The 17,545-nt window shown below is 34.8% G+C and overlaps 1 protein-coding gene across 3 annotated transcripts in view; it reads left to right on the forward strand.

Annotated features, from left to right (window-relative positions):
* Positions 1 to 17,545, forward strand: part of ITFG1 (integrin alpha FG-GAP repeat containing 1) — a 258,894-nt gene that overhangs the window by 72,732 nt on the left and 168,617 nt on the right. The gene's annotated exons all lie outside the window — the stretch shown is intronic.

Raw genomic sequence — 17,545 nt, forward strand, 5'->3', positions numbered from 1 at the left:
CTTTTCCTTCATTCTACCAACAAACACCTCAGCCTGTTCCTCAAAATGCAGGTGACATATTACCACCTCCAGAGGCCTCAGTGTCTTCATTTGTAAAATGAGGATGATGATTATAACCACCTCACAAGGCTATTGTGAATAACACAATGTGAGTAAAGTACAGTGTCAGGCACAGAGTAAGTGCACAGGAAATTATTGTATAATCTGAGTCTTTTCACTAGACTTGTTTGGTCTTGTTGTTGTTGCTGCTTTTTGCTCCGCTGACTAAATCAACTCATTGTTCAGTGTCATAGAGACATGTCCCATGGCAACGAAAGCAGGAGGTTTGATAGTGTTATTTGATGAAAATTTCAACATGAATCTCTGTTGTACTGTATTTTAGTTTTATTACATTGAATATTACTTTGATTTTGAGCAAATTTCTGGGGCCTAATTTATAGTCTTTAATGCAAATAGTCAAGTCTTAGGATACATGAATTTTTCTTTTAATTTGCTGATGGACTTGATTAGCTGGATTAATGACAAATCCCTCTGCAAGTCTCTCTCTAGGGGAAGAAGTATATATGCATTATATAATTCTCAGGATGCTCACAGAACTCCCTTAACCCCTGGTTAGGATCCTCCAAATTGAAGATATTTGTTTTATGATTGTGTGTTTTGTATGATGAAGTGTTTTGCTTGTAACAAAGTTATTAGTAGCTTTACTTAAAGATTTTTTTAATTGTGCTAACTGTAAACATAGACATTTAATTTACATGTTTGTATTTTTTCAATGTGCAGAATATAGGATATAGTCAATTAAGCATAACTATTTCTCCCCTATTTTTAATAACTTTAGGTGAGTATATCAGTAAACTTTTTTAATGGATCAGTAAATTTTAAATAAATAGCCCACACTGTCTTTTTAAAACTTGATGTATTTTTAGCTGAGTATTATCAAAAAACAAGACTGCTTATGAGTCCAAACAGATGGCATTGAATAAGGTTATGAATATTAATATATAAAAATATGCATTTTCCTATACATTTGAATATGTCTGTGAATTGCATCCTGCCCTCCATCCGCCACCCCTCCCACTCCTTTTGAACCAAGGCAAGGAAAGTGACTGACAGCCAGGAAGTCAGAGCGATCTCAGAAATTCGCCATTTGTTTGGTTAAAAAAAAGCACATGCTTGAGGCACATGCGTGAATAAATGATATAGCTCACAGGAAGAATCCTGTACCAAAAAGGAATGTTTAAATGGCTCCCAGCTCACCTACGTTGTCTAGGAACAGAAGTTTTTTACCTATGATGAAGTTTTTAGTTTCTAACATAAAATATTTTTTAAAAGATATCAAAAAAAACCTACTCTAAAAGAAGGCTGTGCTGGTACAGTGAAAGGGAGGTAGGGTGGTTTGAAATCAAACAAATCAGGAACTTCTAGCAAATAAAACAAGGAAATAATTATTCAAACTTATGATAACATTATTTATTCCCTTTATAAGACAAAGAAATACTTTCCCAGAAACCACCTAAATAAAACTCTATGAAATGTTACACAGCCAACAAAAATGGGAGTTATGAAGATTCTGTTAGGAGAAAAAAGCAGAACAGTATGTTGTACAATATGATCATTTAAAAAAAATAAGACTAGAGCAAAATATATCAAAATGATGATAATGGTTGTGTTAAAGTCGGAAAATAGGTTATCTTATTACCTGTTTTCCAAATTTTCTGTTATGTGGTTAGATTAATTTAGTAATGAAAAAGTAAAATATAGAAGGATAATAGTCAACTATGGCAAGAAAGAAACCAAAGTGTGTACTTAAAGTGTTTAGATTTTTTTGTCATAGTACCTCTGAGTTCATATATAATTTATCCTATCCTCTTAGTTGCATGAACAACTCCTTCAGAGAAGCTCATGTACTTCCACACAGTCTTTAACTCCTACAGCTTTGTAGATACAGTAGTCCCTAGGTATCCACAGGGGATTGGTTCTAGGACCACCCCACCATCACCAGTTCCCACCAGCTACTGCCAGATACCCAAATCCGAGGATATTCAAGTCCCTTATACTGTAGAAAATTACATGGTACAGTCAGCCCTCCATTTCTGTGGCTTCTACAGTTGGTTAAATGGATGCAGAACCCGTGGATATGTAGGGCCAACTGTACCTTTTAAAATTAACTTCAGAAAGTAAAACAAAATCTTCTTGTCTGATGGGATATGCAGAAGGTAATGCTTCTGGGACATGGAATAGGAAGTCAAGGGAAGTTTATTAGAATCTCTGAGATGCCTGAGATTTTCATATCAAAAGAGAGGTAGATTTCAGAAGATGTGGTACATACATACAATGGAATATTACTCAGCCATAAAAAGGAACGAAATTGGGTCATTTGTAGAGATGTGGATGGACCAGAGTCTGTCATACAGAGTGAAGTAAGTCAGAAAGAGAAAAAAAAAATATTAACACATGTAGGTGGAATCTAGAAAAATGGTACAGATGAACCTATTTGCAGGGCAGGAATGGAGACACAGACGTAGGGAACGGACCTGTAGACATGGGGGTGGGATGAATTGGGAGATTGGGATTGACGTATGTGCACTGCCGTGTGTAAAACAGATAGCTAGTGAGAACCTGCTATATACCACAGGGAGCTCAGCTTGGTGCTCTGTGGTGACCTAGATGGGATGGGATGGGGGGTGGTGGGAGGGAGGTCCAAGAGGGAGGGGATATATGTATACATATAGCTGATTTACTTCATCATACAGCAGAAACTAACACAACACTGTGAAGAAGCTATACCCCAATTAAAAAAAAAAAAAAAAAGACAGAGGGTAGATTTAAACAGTTTTGAAATACTCGATCTTCTAAGGATGGAAACCAGTCAGGAGACAGGTCGAGCATGAGGTGGTGCAAGCATGAGCTAACTACATCAATAATTGGAGGGACAGTTGGGAGAAACTTTGCAAAGAAAGAATCAGTAAATGTACTGGTTGGTTTGACAATAGAAGGATTAAAAAAAAAACAAAAACCAACTTGCCTCTGAATAACTAGAAGAACCATTCTTTTCTCTACCATTTTTCATAGAGCTAGGTAATCAGGAGAGTAAGCTGGTTTGGATATTAAGATACTTTAGAGTCATTACTTTAATAATGCTAGTAAGACAACAGGCTGGAACATTTATGAAACATAATTAGTAATAAAACCAAAGCAAATTTGAAAGTCCTCCAAGAGCTAAGAGATCAAGAACTGAATGAGCCCTCCAAGAAGGAGAGTGTGCATAGAGTTTGACAGGGATAAGGAGGGAGAAAAAAGAGCGCTAAAATGTGGTCAGAAAATATTGATGATATTAAAATGTGATGTACAAGGATGACCACAAAAAGGCCTTTGGATTTACAGTTTAGCAGGGCACTAGTAGCCCAAAAAGGTGTCATTTACAGAGCTCTTTAGCATTTCCTGGGCCTTAGAAATCAGCTAATAAGTAGTAGCTGCTGTTGGTTATTAGCTGGGCCCTGGCCTCACACTTGGGAGATCGGCAACCCATAAATGCATGTAATACTTAAGCAGTCATCTTCTAGAAAACATGTTGTGTCTTACCCTATTATATCACCCTTTTAAACTGTATGTTAAAGTTGAGTGTTTTTCTAGGTAGGTTTAGAATATCAAGGTCTAGAATTGCAGCAAATAAGGTAGTATCTGTTAAACTACATAGGACATAAAAGTCAAGAAAAATAAGGTACATTTTTTCTATCAAAAAAAATTATATACAACCACACTTAGAGAAAACATTAATTTTGTATGCAATGCCAGATGTAATAGAAATCAATAAAAAGCTACAAAACTGGGGCTTCCCTGGTGGCGCAGTGGTTGAGAATCTGCCTGCTAATGCAGGGGACACGGGTTCGAGCCCTGGTCTGGGAAGATCCCACATGCCGCGGAGCAACTGGGCCCGTGAGCCACAATTGCTGAGCCTGCGCGTCTGGAGCCTGTGCTCCGCAACAAGAGAGGCCGCGATAGTGAAGAGGCCCGCGCACCGCGATGATGAGTGGCCCCCGCTTGCCACAACTGGAGAAAGCCCTCGCACAGAAACGAAGACCCAACACAGCCAAAAATAAATATAAAAATAAATAAATAAATAAGACCTGGTGCAACCAAATAAATATTAAAAAAAAAAAAAAAAAAGCTACAAAACTGAAGGGGGAACACAAACCTTAACAGAATATCAGCATTTTCTATAGATTGAATCATATTTTAAATCTCATAGACTACATAAATTTATATATCCAAATCTAAATCTTGTGTATCAGATCATCATAAAGAGATCACACTTTATTCTTCAAGTGAAGAAAGAATACTGGCATGTTGGTGAAACCTAGGGAATTGTAAATCAGCCCTAAATAATCCTATAAGTGATAAAGGAGTTAATGAAAATAGAAAACTTTGTCATCCGTGAAAGTTACTAACATATTGGAAAATATTGAACCCCATAAATAGTATCATTTATGATTGAAACCAAATCTTATTCAATTGAGTATCCCAATGGCCTAGTACAGTAGATAATAAATGCCGTTTAAAGGGAGAAAAACCCCACAATCAAGTTATTTTATGAAGTTTTTATGCTGCTTGATAAAAATTCAGATTTTAATTCCAAATTAACCATGGTACAGCTGAAATACTTAGTCCAAAATAACAGCAGTTTTCCTTCCTCTTGTTTTACAGTTGGGTGTATTCAGTAACAATTTGACGAATTAAAATTGTTTCTTGTTAGTTTTGATCTGGAAATAAAAGAAAATCACGTGAGCCATGTATGGAAATTTAAAACTTATATTTAGCCTAAATGCGAATGGGTAATTAAATGTTCATATTCTCTTTTATTGTGTTTTTTAAATTTTTATTGGAGTATAGTTGATTTACAATGTTGTGTTAGATTCAGGTATACAGAAAAGTGAATCAGTTTTACATATACATATATCCACTCTTTTTCTAGATTCTTTTCCCATATAGGCCATTACAGAGTATTGGGTACAGTTCCTTGTGCTGTACAGTAGGTTCTTATTAGTTATCTATTTTATATAGAGTAGTGTGTATATGTCAATCCCAATCTCCCAATTTATCCTTCCCCCCTTATCTGCTAACCATAAGTTTGTTTTCTACATGTGTGACTCTACTTCTGTTTCATAAATAAGTTCATTTGTACTATTTTTTTAGATTACACATATAAGTGATATCACATGATATTTGTCTTTCTGTGTCTGACTTACTTCACTCACTATGACAATCTCTAGGTCCATCCATGTTGCTACAAGTGACATTATTTCCTTCCTTTTTATGGCTGAGTAGTATTCCATTTTATATATGTACCACATCTTCTTTATCCATTCCTCTGTCGATGGACATTTAGGTTGCTTCCATGTCTTGGCTATTGTAAACAGTGCTGCAATGAACATTGGGGTGCATGTATCCTTTCGGACCATGTTTTTCTCCAGATATATACCAGGAGTAGGATTGCAGGATCATATGGTAGCTCTATTTTTAGTTTTTTAAGGAACCTCCATACTGTTCTCCATAGTGGCTGTACCAGTTTACATTCCCACCAACACTATAGGAGGGTCCCCTTTTCTCCACACCCTCTCCAGCATTTATTATTTGTAGATTTTTTAATGATGGCCATTCTGACCAGTGTGAGGTGATACTTCACTGTAGTTTTGATTTGAATTTCTCTAATGATTAGTGATGTTGACCATCTTTTCATGAGCTTTTTGGCCGTCTGTATGTCTTCTTTGGAGAAATGTCTATTTAGATCTTCTGCCCATTTTTTGATTGGGTTGTTTGTTTCTTTGATATTGAGCTGCACGAGCTTTTTGTATATTTTGGAGATTAATCCCTGTTTGGTTGCTTCGTTTGCAAATATTTTCTCTCATTCTGAGGGTTGTCTTTTTGTTTTGTTTATGGTTTCCTTTGCTGTGGAAAAGGAAATTAGATCCATTTTTTTATTTTTAATTAGATCCATTTTTTAATTTTTGTTTTTAGTTTTAATTAGATCCATTTTTTTATTTTTTTAATTAGATCCATTTTGTAATTCTTGTTTTTATTTTCATTACTCTAGGAGGTGGATCAGTAGAGATCTTGCTGCGATTTATGTCAAAGAGTGTTCTGCCTGTGTTTTCTTTTAAAAGTTTCATAGTGTCTGGCCTTACATTTAGGTCTTTAGTCCATTTTGAGTTTATTTTTGTGTATGGTGTAAGGGAGTATTCTAATTTCATTCTTTTACATGTAGGTGTCCAGATTTCCCAACACCACTTATTGAAGAGACTGTCTTTTCTCCATTGTATATTCTTGCCTCTTTTGTCATAGATTAGGTGACCATAGGTGCGTGGGTTTATTTCTGGGATTTCTATCCTGTTCCATTGATCTATATTTCTGTTTTTGTGCCAATACCATACTGTTTTGATGACTGTAGCTTTGTAGTATATAATCTGAAGTCGGGGAGCCTGATTCCTCCAGCTCCATTTTTCTTTCTCAAGATTGCTGTGGCTGTTTGGTGTCTTTTGTGTTTCCATACAAATTGTAAAAATTTTTGTTCTAATTCTGTGAAAAGTGATATTGGTAATTTGATAGGGATTGCACTGAATCTGTAGATTGCTTTGGGTAGTACAGTCATTTTCACAATATTCAGTCCTCCAATCCAAGAACATGGTATATCTCTCCATCTGTTGGTGTCATCTTTTATTTCTTTCATCAGTACCTTATAGTTTTCTGAGTACAGGTCTTTTGCCTCCTAGGTAGGTTTATTCCTAGGTACTTTATTCTTTTTAATGCGATGGTAAATGGGATTGTTTCCTTAATTTCTCTTTCTGATCTTTGTTTTTAGTCTATAAGAATGCAACATATTTCTGTGTATTAATTTTATATCCTGCAACTTTACCAGATTCATTGATTAGCTCTAGTAGTTTTCTGGTAGCATCTTTAGGATTCTCTATGCATAGTATCATGTCATCTGCCAACAGTGACAGTTTTACTTCTTCTTTTCCAATCTGTATTCCTTTTATTTCTTTTTCTTCTCTGATTGCCGTGGCTAGGGCTTCCAAAATTATGTTGAATAATAGTGGTTAGAGTCGACATCCTTGCCTTCTTCCTGACCTTAGAGGAAATGCTTTCAGTTTTTCACCATTGCGAATGATGTTTGCTGTTGATTTGTCATATATGGCCTTTATTATGTTGAGGTAGTTTCCTTCTGTGCCCACTTTCTGGAGAGGTTTTATCATAAATGGGTGTTGAATTTTGTCAAAACCTTTTTCATCATCTATTGAGATGATCGTATGGTTCTTATTGTTTAATTTGTTAACATGGTGTATCACATTGATTGATTTGTGTATATTGAAGAACTCTTGCATCCCTGGGATAAAATCCCACTTGATCATGGTGTATGATCCTTTTAATATGTTGTTGGATTCTGTTTGCTAGTATATTGTTGAGGATATTTGCGTCTGTGTACATCAGTGATATTGGTCTGTAATTCTCTTTTTTTGTTATATCTTTGTCTGGTTTTGGTATCATGGTGATGGTGGATTCGTAGAATGAGCTTGGGAGTATTCCTTCCTCTGCAATTTTCTGGAAGAGTTTGAGAAGGATGGGTGTTAACTCTTCTCTAAATGTTTGATAGAATTCATCTGTGAAGCCATCTAGTCCTGGACTTTTGTTTGTTAGAAGATTTTTAATTGCAGTTTCAATTTAAGTACTTCTGATTGGTCTGTTTATATTTCCTATTTCTTCCTGGTTCAGTCTTGGAAGGTTATACCTTTTAAGAATTTGTCCATTTCTTAGAGGTTGTCCATTTTATTGGCATAGAGTTGCTTGTAGTAGTCTCTTATGATCCTTTGTATTTCTGCGATGTCAGTTGTGATTTCTCCTTTTTCATTTCTGATTTTATTGATTTGAATCCTCTCCCTTTTTTTCTTGATGAGTCTGGCTAAAGGTTTATCAATTTTATTTCTCTTCTCGAACCAGCTTTTAGTTTCATTGATTTTTGCTCTTGTTTTCTTCATTTCTATTTCATTTATTTCTGCTCTGATTTTTATGGTTTCTTTCCACCTACTAACTTTGAGTTTGTTTTGTTCTCCTTTCTCTAGTTGCTTTAGGTGTAAGGTTAGGTTGTTTATTTGAGATTTTTCTTGTTTCTTGAGGCAAGATTATATTGCTTTAAACTTCACTATTAGAACTGCTTTTGCTGCATCCCATAGCTTTTGGATCATCGTGTTTTTGTTGTCATTTGTCTCTAGGTTTGTTTTTTATTTCTTCTTTGATTTCTTCAGTGAACCATTGGTTATTTATTTATTTATATTGTTTAACCTCCACGTGTTTGTGATTTTTAGTTTTTTTCCTGTAATTGATTTCTAATCCAGTAGTGTGGTCAGAAAAGATGCTTGATATGATTTCAATTTTCTTAAATTTACCGAGGCTTCATTTGTGACCCAAGATGTGATCTATCCTGAAGAATGTTCTGTGTGCACTTGAGAAGAAAGTGTATTCTTCTGCTTTTGGATGGAATGTCCTATAACTATCAATTAAGTCTATCTGGTCTAATGTGTCATTTAAGGCTTGTGTTTCCTTATTAATTTTCTGTCTGAATGATCTGTCCATTGGTGTAAATGGGGTGTTAAAGTACCCCACTCACATTCTTTTGTATGTAAGTATTTTAAAGATCAAATGCCTTCAAATAGACAGATGATTATATTACAAAAGAGGCTGTATAGGGGAGAGTTCTAAGTATTATGCTTTCTGGGCTTGGTCTCATTTTTTTGAGTCATTTAAGACTGCCTTTCATTCCAGAGACTTAATAGTGGACTTTTGTTTGTTCGTTTGTTTCCTGTAGTTGAAAATTGGCTGTTCTCTTGTTAAGTAGCCTTATCTATTTTTTCATTAAAAGGGACACTGAATTCCAGTTGACATTAGTCAATAAGATAAAATTTTTCAGATAGTCTCTCTTAAATGTACTACTATAGCACCTTCATCACCAGTCAGAAATTATTAAGTAAATATAAATACAAAATACTTTAATATATGGAATACGGACAACTAGATGTAAGTGCTAGATTCAAGGAATTTGAAATATGGTACTTTGAAATATAATTCATAAAGTACCATGAATTTTATGGTACAGACATATCAGTTCAAATAGTTTATTCTATTCTTTAAAATTGTGGAGTGATCAGTTTTTCTCCCATTCAGTTTTCTTCCTCTTTTGTACTGGAAGATGTACAAGATGTTCATTAATCTATTCAAGAAATACTTGTTTTTAGTGCTTACTGTTTAGACTATTCTGGATGCTTGGCATGTAGCCATGAATGAAGCATACAAGAACCTTGCTCCCATGGAGTTTAAACTCTGTTGAGGAAGGGAAAACAACAAGAAGTAAATTAGTGAGGTATTTTTAGAAAGTGTTAAGAGCTTTGAGCAGATAAAAGTACTGTAAGAGGAAGTGAGAAGGCCTATTTTCTGTAGCTGATTGGAGGTCATATTTCACCTTCGAGTTGAATGAAGTCACAGGAGGATCTTGGAAGAGTGTTTCAAGCAGAGATAACACCTAAATGAATGTTCAAAGTACAAAAAGAAGGATGGCACTTGGCCAAGTCTTCAGGGACTTGAGAACCAAGGTAAGGAATTTGGGGTTTTTTCTAGATATAATTGGGAGCGTCAAGGAGACTTAAGAGGATATGTAATTAATCCCACAATATTTTGGACATATTAAGTTTGAGATGTCTATTGGACACTAAAATGTTATACAAGTGGAAGATACAAACTCTGAAGAGACATAGAGTTGGATATCAGCATATCCTTCTTTAAATACCTTTTAGAAAATGGATAATGGATAAATAAAGGAGTACCTGCTCAAAGTATCCCACCTTTCTTCCTAACACTACAAATGTAAATTATTCCAGCCACAGTGGCCTCTTTGCTGTTCTTCAAACAGGCCAGGCACTATCCCCCTAAGGGCTTTTTCTTCTGCATGGAATGGTCTTACTCCAGATATTCTCATGGCTCACTCCCTCACTGCCTTATAGTCTTGCTAAAATGTCACCTTCTCCATGAGGCCCTCCTTGACCACTCTATTTAAAATTGTAACCCCTGCCCCCAGCACTCATCACCCCTTTCCCTCTTTACTTTTCTCCGTAGCATTTGTCACTATCTGATATACTGTGCTTTTACTCATGTACTCCATTGGTGTGTTTTCTTCACTGCTATATCTCATGCCTTGAAGCAGTGCCAGTCACATTGTAAATAATGAATAATTTTGAATGAATAATTTAATTTAAAAATATTTTAGTTGATTAAACCAATTGATTTTTAAGAATTGAGCCCAAATTTAGGACATGTCTTAAATATCTTCAACCATTATCCTAAACCCAAACTTCTTAGTGTCATTCACATGATGAGAACTGATCTAACATTACTTTTGCCCATTTTGATTAAAATTAAGTGATTGAACTAAAAATTGTTCTGAATCTCTAAAATAGATGGATGCTGATTTCAGTAGGAGACATCCTAGGTCCTTATAAATTTTAATCGTTAGTTTTCATATTTCCATTTTTCTAATTCCTGAATTCTGACAACATACGTTATCTATAGTATTTATATTATTTAACATTTAAACAGACCATTGTATTTGCACAGATTCTGAATATCCTTTTGGATCTTTCAAGTGTCAATTTGTACTGAAAGATCAAAGAAACAGCAACCAATTTAAATAGTTCTTTCTAACCTGACAGGCTGACCTGCCCCTGTCCCACCAAAGAAAGACCATACTATTCTAAATTTGGGGTAAAACCGAAATATTTTTTATGCACACATTGCCATAATTCACGGGAAGTGAATAGACATTCTTAGACTATTCTTCTAATATATGTCTAGTTTTTTAGTATTTTCTTTCCATTCCATGTCACTTTGGCGATCACACTGCAACGGTTGCCATAGCAAAAGTGATTAGTCCCTGAGTTTTACTTCTAGCAAAGACTTTGAGGCATCTCTCTTGGTGAGTCACAGATGCCAGATGTGATTTTGATAAATATTTTGAATGCTTTTTGATGGGAAATCGTAATTTATATACAAATTATAAAATTGCTACTTCGGAGTCTTGATTTTATACATACTCAGCATTTAAAGAATATCAGGCTGTATTCCTTTTGTTTAAGATTACAAATATGAGGAAAAACTAGGATCCTAAATCCGTGAAGTTTTTATGTATAAGTTTGTATATGGTAGAGTCTTGCCTTTCTAGGTAAGAGGGTTTTTTTAGTACAGCTATCTCTCTGACTTACTGTATTCTCAAGGCTACATTGTTCTTTTAATTTTTTTTAAGGTGCATGGTATTATGAGTGTATAATTATTTCTTTGAATATTAATTTAAAGTACTTAAAGAGTTTATAGGATAATGTTATATTTTACATTATCACATTGCTGTTTTGTAATTTAACAGGTGATATTTTTAATACTTTATCTAATACAACCTGCAGCTAATTGGGACACTTGTCTCTCTAAGCCTGCCCTAATTAATAGAATGGATCTATGATAACTGGAGCAATCCATGTAACTGACCTGTGAACTTCACCATACATTTATCTCTTTGTTGGTTGATTGCCACAGTACTAGGAAAGTGATTATTGCAGGATCTTGCCTATTCTTAGACCTTCCAGTTACATGCAGCCTGGGAAAGACTAAAAGACAGTGAAATTTATTCCTCTCTACTATATTATACCTGAGGGGAATTCCCTGCTATCAGTCAGAGAAGTATTAGAATAATATACTCTCAGAGCCTGAGAATAAATTATGAATATCCCCTTTCTAAATGTCCTACACCATTTTCAAGTAACTCAGGCTTCCATTTCAACCCCATTTTCTTTGCAACTCTGCATTTTCATTCAGTTTAAATGCCCCATCCATTGTTAAGCAAAAGCAGAGGTGTGCTTCTGGATATAGGTAGGTATACAGCTCTCTGTGCTTATCCTTCACCCACTAAAGAGTTGAGTGATGGATTGGACGGATAGATAGGTAGTGGATGGATGGATGAAAGTACCCTTTGCTATATCCCTTGTCCACAGCAATCCATTCCCTTAGCAGCTCTCACAAAGCAATTCCATTTTCCTGTTCTGTTTCACATTAGCAAGTCAGTACCCTTGTGTTCTCTGTTACACCTCGAGACAAACGGACATTATCTGTACCTAACCTGCCCCTGCCTATCATCATACCCCAAATAACTAATGTATTCTTAATTTAATCAATAGAAAAGTTTCAAAGTTTTGTAATCAGTGACAAAGGATTTAAGAGTTTAAGGATTTAGGAGTTTGGTGTTTTTCTTTTTTTGTTTCTTTATTTTATTTTATTATTATTATTATCATTTTTGGGGGCTATATTGGGTCTTTGTTGCTGCGCGCGGGCTTTCTCTAGTTGAGGCAAGCAGGAGCTACTCTTCGTTGCGGTACACGGGCTTCTCATTGCAGTGGCTTCTCTTGTTGCAGAGCACGGGCTGTAGGCGCACAGGCTTCAGTAAGTTGCAACATGCAGGCTCAGTAGTTGTGGCGCGCGGGCTCTAGGGTGCTCAGGCTTTCAGTAGTTGTGGCGCACAGGCTCAGTAGTTGTGGCTTGTGGGCTCTAGAGCACAAGCTCAGTAGTTGTGGTGCATGGGCTTAGTTGCTCCACAGCATGTGGGATCTTCAAAGACCAGGGATCAAACCCGTGTCCCCTGCATTGGCAGGCAGATTCTTAACCACTGCACCACCAGGGAAGTCCAGGAGTTTGGTATTTTTCAAATATTTGTTTACTTCTTTTTCATAATATTTAACAGTTCTTACTATTTGGCAGGAACTCTTTTACAGAATGTGTTTTACATTTATCTCAGTTAATCCTCCCAGACCTCTCTGAGGTGAGCAGTATTATTTATCCTCATTATACAGATGTGGTAACAGGGGTTCAGATGTTAAGAAACTTGCCCAAGAGCACAAAACTAAGAAGTAGTAGAGATAGGAAGTGATCCTTGGCTCTGTCTCACAAGCTGTGAGGCACCCCTTCTTCTGCATTAGTTCTTAACTGTGTGAGCATCCTTGTTAATGGTCTCCAACAGTGACCTCCTGGTAAGCATTGTTTTGGTTTTTTAAAACCAAATAATATGTTGATGGTGAATCTTTTCTTTCTGCTCCCTGCATTTTATGATGGCGTTTCCCTAATTGTTTTTAGAATTTTTATACTATCTGACCATTTTCTAATTCATTATCCATGTCAGAAATTTGATTATATATATATCAATAATTCTAGAATATATAATGCTTATGGATTCCAGAAAAAATCAAAACCAAGCATTGTTCATTTTGATACAAAATTCACTATATAATAATATCTCTTGCATTAAGACAGCTTTTCAGAAAAGCTCTTTTTATCAAGTAAAAAAAAAATTATAGTTTCTATTAGGATGAAGTCATTCTACTGTAAAGTTTCTGAATACTTGTGGGAGGTCATTCCTAGAAAGAAGCTCCTTGATTTCTCTTTGATTTTGATTTTTCCCCCTACTCCAGATGTTTACCGTTTTGCAGCCACATATCTGTATTTTTCAGTCAGTTTTTAAAACTCTAACTTACTTCTAAATTGTGACTCATCATTTGAGACCAGGATCTCTCTAAATTTATTAAACACATTTTTTCTTAAACATTCATTAATAAATGTATAAAAATTCTTTATGTCCTCTCCTTTTTTTGCCTCATACAGATGATTTCTTTTCTATTCTCCTTTGAAGTAGTAGAAAGATCTGCTTATATCTGGCATGGGTTAAGGATGTCAGTTAAGTCTCCTACATCTCATATTTCTTATAATCTTTTCAAAATAAGCTGCCAATTTTAAAAGTGGAATATTTCATGATGAAAAGTTAAGGCAGCAGAGAAAAGGAATTTAATAGATGGTTAAAAAACAACAACACTGTTTGAAATCAATCACCAACTCAGTAAAAGTAGTTAAGGGCTTATAGAGTAAGTATATTTTTTTATTTTAAATCTATTACAAATCCCTACGGCAGTTAGTACTGTTTTGCTATTAAAGATTTGTCATAGGCTTTAGATCCACATAGACCTAGAGTCAAATTTCAGTTCTGGGTAAGTCATTCAAACTCTTTATCCACCTATTTCCTCATGTATAATACGAGGTTATAACGAGGTTGTGATAAACATAAAATAAAATGGTATTGTAGGTGCTTTAGTGCCTTCACATTACATGCTGAATAAATGTGAGCTGCAATAATAATAACAATATTTTAGACCATTTACTTATAGTTTAATATCCTCTTTATTCAATACATTCTTCAAAAGATAAAAGAGAGAGGAGTTCAAAATCCTCCTTTAGAGTTTCTTCTTTCCCCTCTGCTGCTCCCAGAACATCTACCTAAAATTCTTCTTCCTCTGCACTGCCTTGTACTCCTCAAACTACCAAAACCCATGGAGTCTTAACCTCCTTCATATCTCTTTAAACTGTCCTTTCCCAGGGTTGCTTCTTTAACTCATCTCTCTCCTAGCTTACTGAAAGATTACTGACCTTCTGACTATATTCATATGCCTCTCCAAACCATTCTTCACTCCGTAGTGCTGCTTCTACACAAAATGAATCTGCAATACTAAAATTCTTTAATAGCTGTCCTTATGATAAGGTCCAGTCTTTGCTGTGGTACACAGGCCCTTTTAGATCTGGCCTCTTTTTACTTATCTATAACAAGACTTCACAGACACACTGATCTATGTACAGTTCTCTAAATATATCATAACTCCTTTTTCTGTTTCACTTCCAGGCCTTAGTATGTGAGATTCCCTTTGCCTAGAATCCCCTTCCACCTCTTTTCACCCACCTAATGCATAATCATCTTTCAGGTTTTAATTAATAGTTATTTTTAAAAACATTAATCACAGTACCTGACACATAGTAGTCTCCCTGAAAGTGTTTACCGGATGGATAAATAAACTGTTTATATGATTGATTAGATGATTATGTCAGATGGAGTGTCAAGTTAGAGTGACTTGCTCCTGCTGCACCTAGTGTATTTTAGCATTTGCCATACTCTGGTGCAACTATACATTTTTTTTACTTCTGTTTCCCTCCTTACCTAGGGGTTCCTTGGAGACAGACAGCATGATGTTCCACATTTATATTTCAATGCCAGAATATTGGTTAGCACATAGTAAGTGCTTGATAAATGTTTAATGAATAATTCCTTTGAAAGGAGTCTGCTTAAATACTTTTAAATTTTTAACGATTTTATCAAGGTATAATTTGCATAATGAAAGGCTCCCATTTTAAGAGTAGAGTGCAAGCTTTAATAGACTGTGATACTTGTGTAACCATGACCACAGTCCCAGTTTTAGAATACTCTCATTAACCCACAAAGTTCCCTTATGCCCATGTGTATTCTCCTAGACAACCCAGCACCACACAACCACTAATAGGCTTTTTTTTTAATTGTGGTAAAATCTATATAAACATACACTTTGCCACGTTAACCAGTTTTAAATGTACAGTTCAGTCGTATAAATTACATTCACCCTGTTGTGGCGCCATCTCCACTGTTTGTTTGCAAAACTTTTGATAACCCCAAACAGAAACTCTGTAATTATTAAGCACTTATTCCTCATTCCTCCCTCCCCCCAGCCCTTGAAAACCTCTAATCTGCTTTGTGTCTCAATGAATTTGCATATTCTAGATACTTCCTGTAAGTGGAGTCATACAATATTTGTCCTTTTGTGTCTCATTTATTTCGCTTAGCGTAATGTTTTCAGGGTTCATCCAGGTTCTAGCAGGTATCAAAATAAATTAATTTCCTTTTTGATTATCCATTCATCTGTTGATAAACTCTAGTTTTTTTTCACCTTTTAGCTATCCTGAATAATGCCAAAATGAAGATTGGCATACAAGTATCTGTTTTGAGTCCCTGCTTTCCATTCTTTTAAGTGTATACCTGAAACTGAAATTGCTGGGTCAACTTTTTGGGGAACCATAAACTTTTCCATAGCAGCAGCACCATTTTACATTCCTATCAGCAATGCACAGAGGTTCCAATTTCTCCACATCATCGCCAACATTTATTTTTCTTTTTTTATCATTATTATTATTACTGTTACTACCTTCCTAGATTATGTGAAGTAGTATTTCATTGTGACTTTCATTGGCATTTCTCTAATGACTAATGATGTTGAGCATTTTTTCATGTGCTTTTAGGCCATTTGTATACCTTCTTTGGAGAAATGTCTCTTCAAGTCCTTTGCTCATTTTTCAGTTGGGCTGTCTCTCTCTTTATTGTTGAATTGTTGGAGTTCATTATGTATTCTGGATGTTAAACCCTTGACATGGATATTTAAACATGTATATTTAAATATATATGATTTGCAAATATTTTCTCCCATTCTCTAGGTTGACTTTTCACTTCTTGATAATGTCTTTTGATGCATAAGATATTTTAATTTTGATAAAGTCCAATTTGCCTATTTTTTCTTTTCTTCCTTCTGTTTTTATTTTCATATGTAAAAATCTATTACCAAACCCAAAGTCATAAAGATCTTCCCTTATGTTTTCTACTAAGAGTTTTATAATTTTAGCTCTTATATTTATATTTTTAAAATAATGATCTAGTTTATATTCATTTTTCCACTTTGGTAAACAATATATGAGGCACAAACTAACAAATATAGAGAGTTCAACAACATGGGATACCTTCTGTGACCATGAAAAAGATGTCACTTTTTGAAGTGTTAGTGTAGTTAACTCTTTTTCACCGTATCTCTTATTGCCAAATACAAAGGAGTCTTAAAATTGAATGCTACCCAATATTACAGAAAAAACTGTCTCATAACTTAAAGGAATCTTTTAGAAGTTTAATAGTTGGTCCTTCTATCTACAGAGAGAAGCATTTTTAAATAGTAAAGTTACAAAAAAGAAACACCAAATTGATTAACTTTTTAGACCATGAGTGAAGAAAAGGTTAAAATCTTCCATTTTTATGGTCAGAAAGCCTTTTCTCTATATCACGTAAGGAAATTTAACTCATTGTTCATTAACTTGTTATTTTTCTCTTTGAGGATATGTTGTAAATTCCAACACAAATAAGGCAGGAACTGTAACTTTTGCTTTTCTTACTTGCTTTAAAACATCTCAAAATAATGATGACCTTGAGGTTTGTATGGATAGATTTTTAACAAATGCAAGCTCTCCCTCATACATTACTTTATTCAGTTCTAACTAAAACTCAGGAGTAGATACAGTGGTGTTCTAGAGCCAGCCTGTCACAGCTCCTGAGAGCTGATTGCTAAATTTTCAGAAATAAGTTTAATAGGATTAAATATTAAGTTATATAACTTATAATCACATAAATTATATTTGAAACAAAGGTAATGAAAACTTAAGACTCATCATATCCTAATTACTTTACCACAAATTCTATAAATCAGAGATTTTTTTTCCTCTACTAAGTAGCTATTATTAACCTAACTTTATTTCTTTTTAATTTTAATTTTATATTATAATATAGTTGACTAACAATGTT

Source organism: Eschrichtius robustus, chromosome 19 (assembly GCF_028021215.1).
Source record: "Eschrichtius robustus isolate mEscRob2 chromosome 19, mEscRob2.pri, whole genome shotgun sequence".
Taxonomy (NCBI): domain Eukaryota; kingdom Metazoa; phylum Chordata; class Mammalia; order Artiodactyla; family Eschrichtiidae; genus Eschrichtius; species Eschrichtius robustus.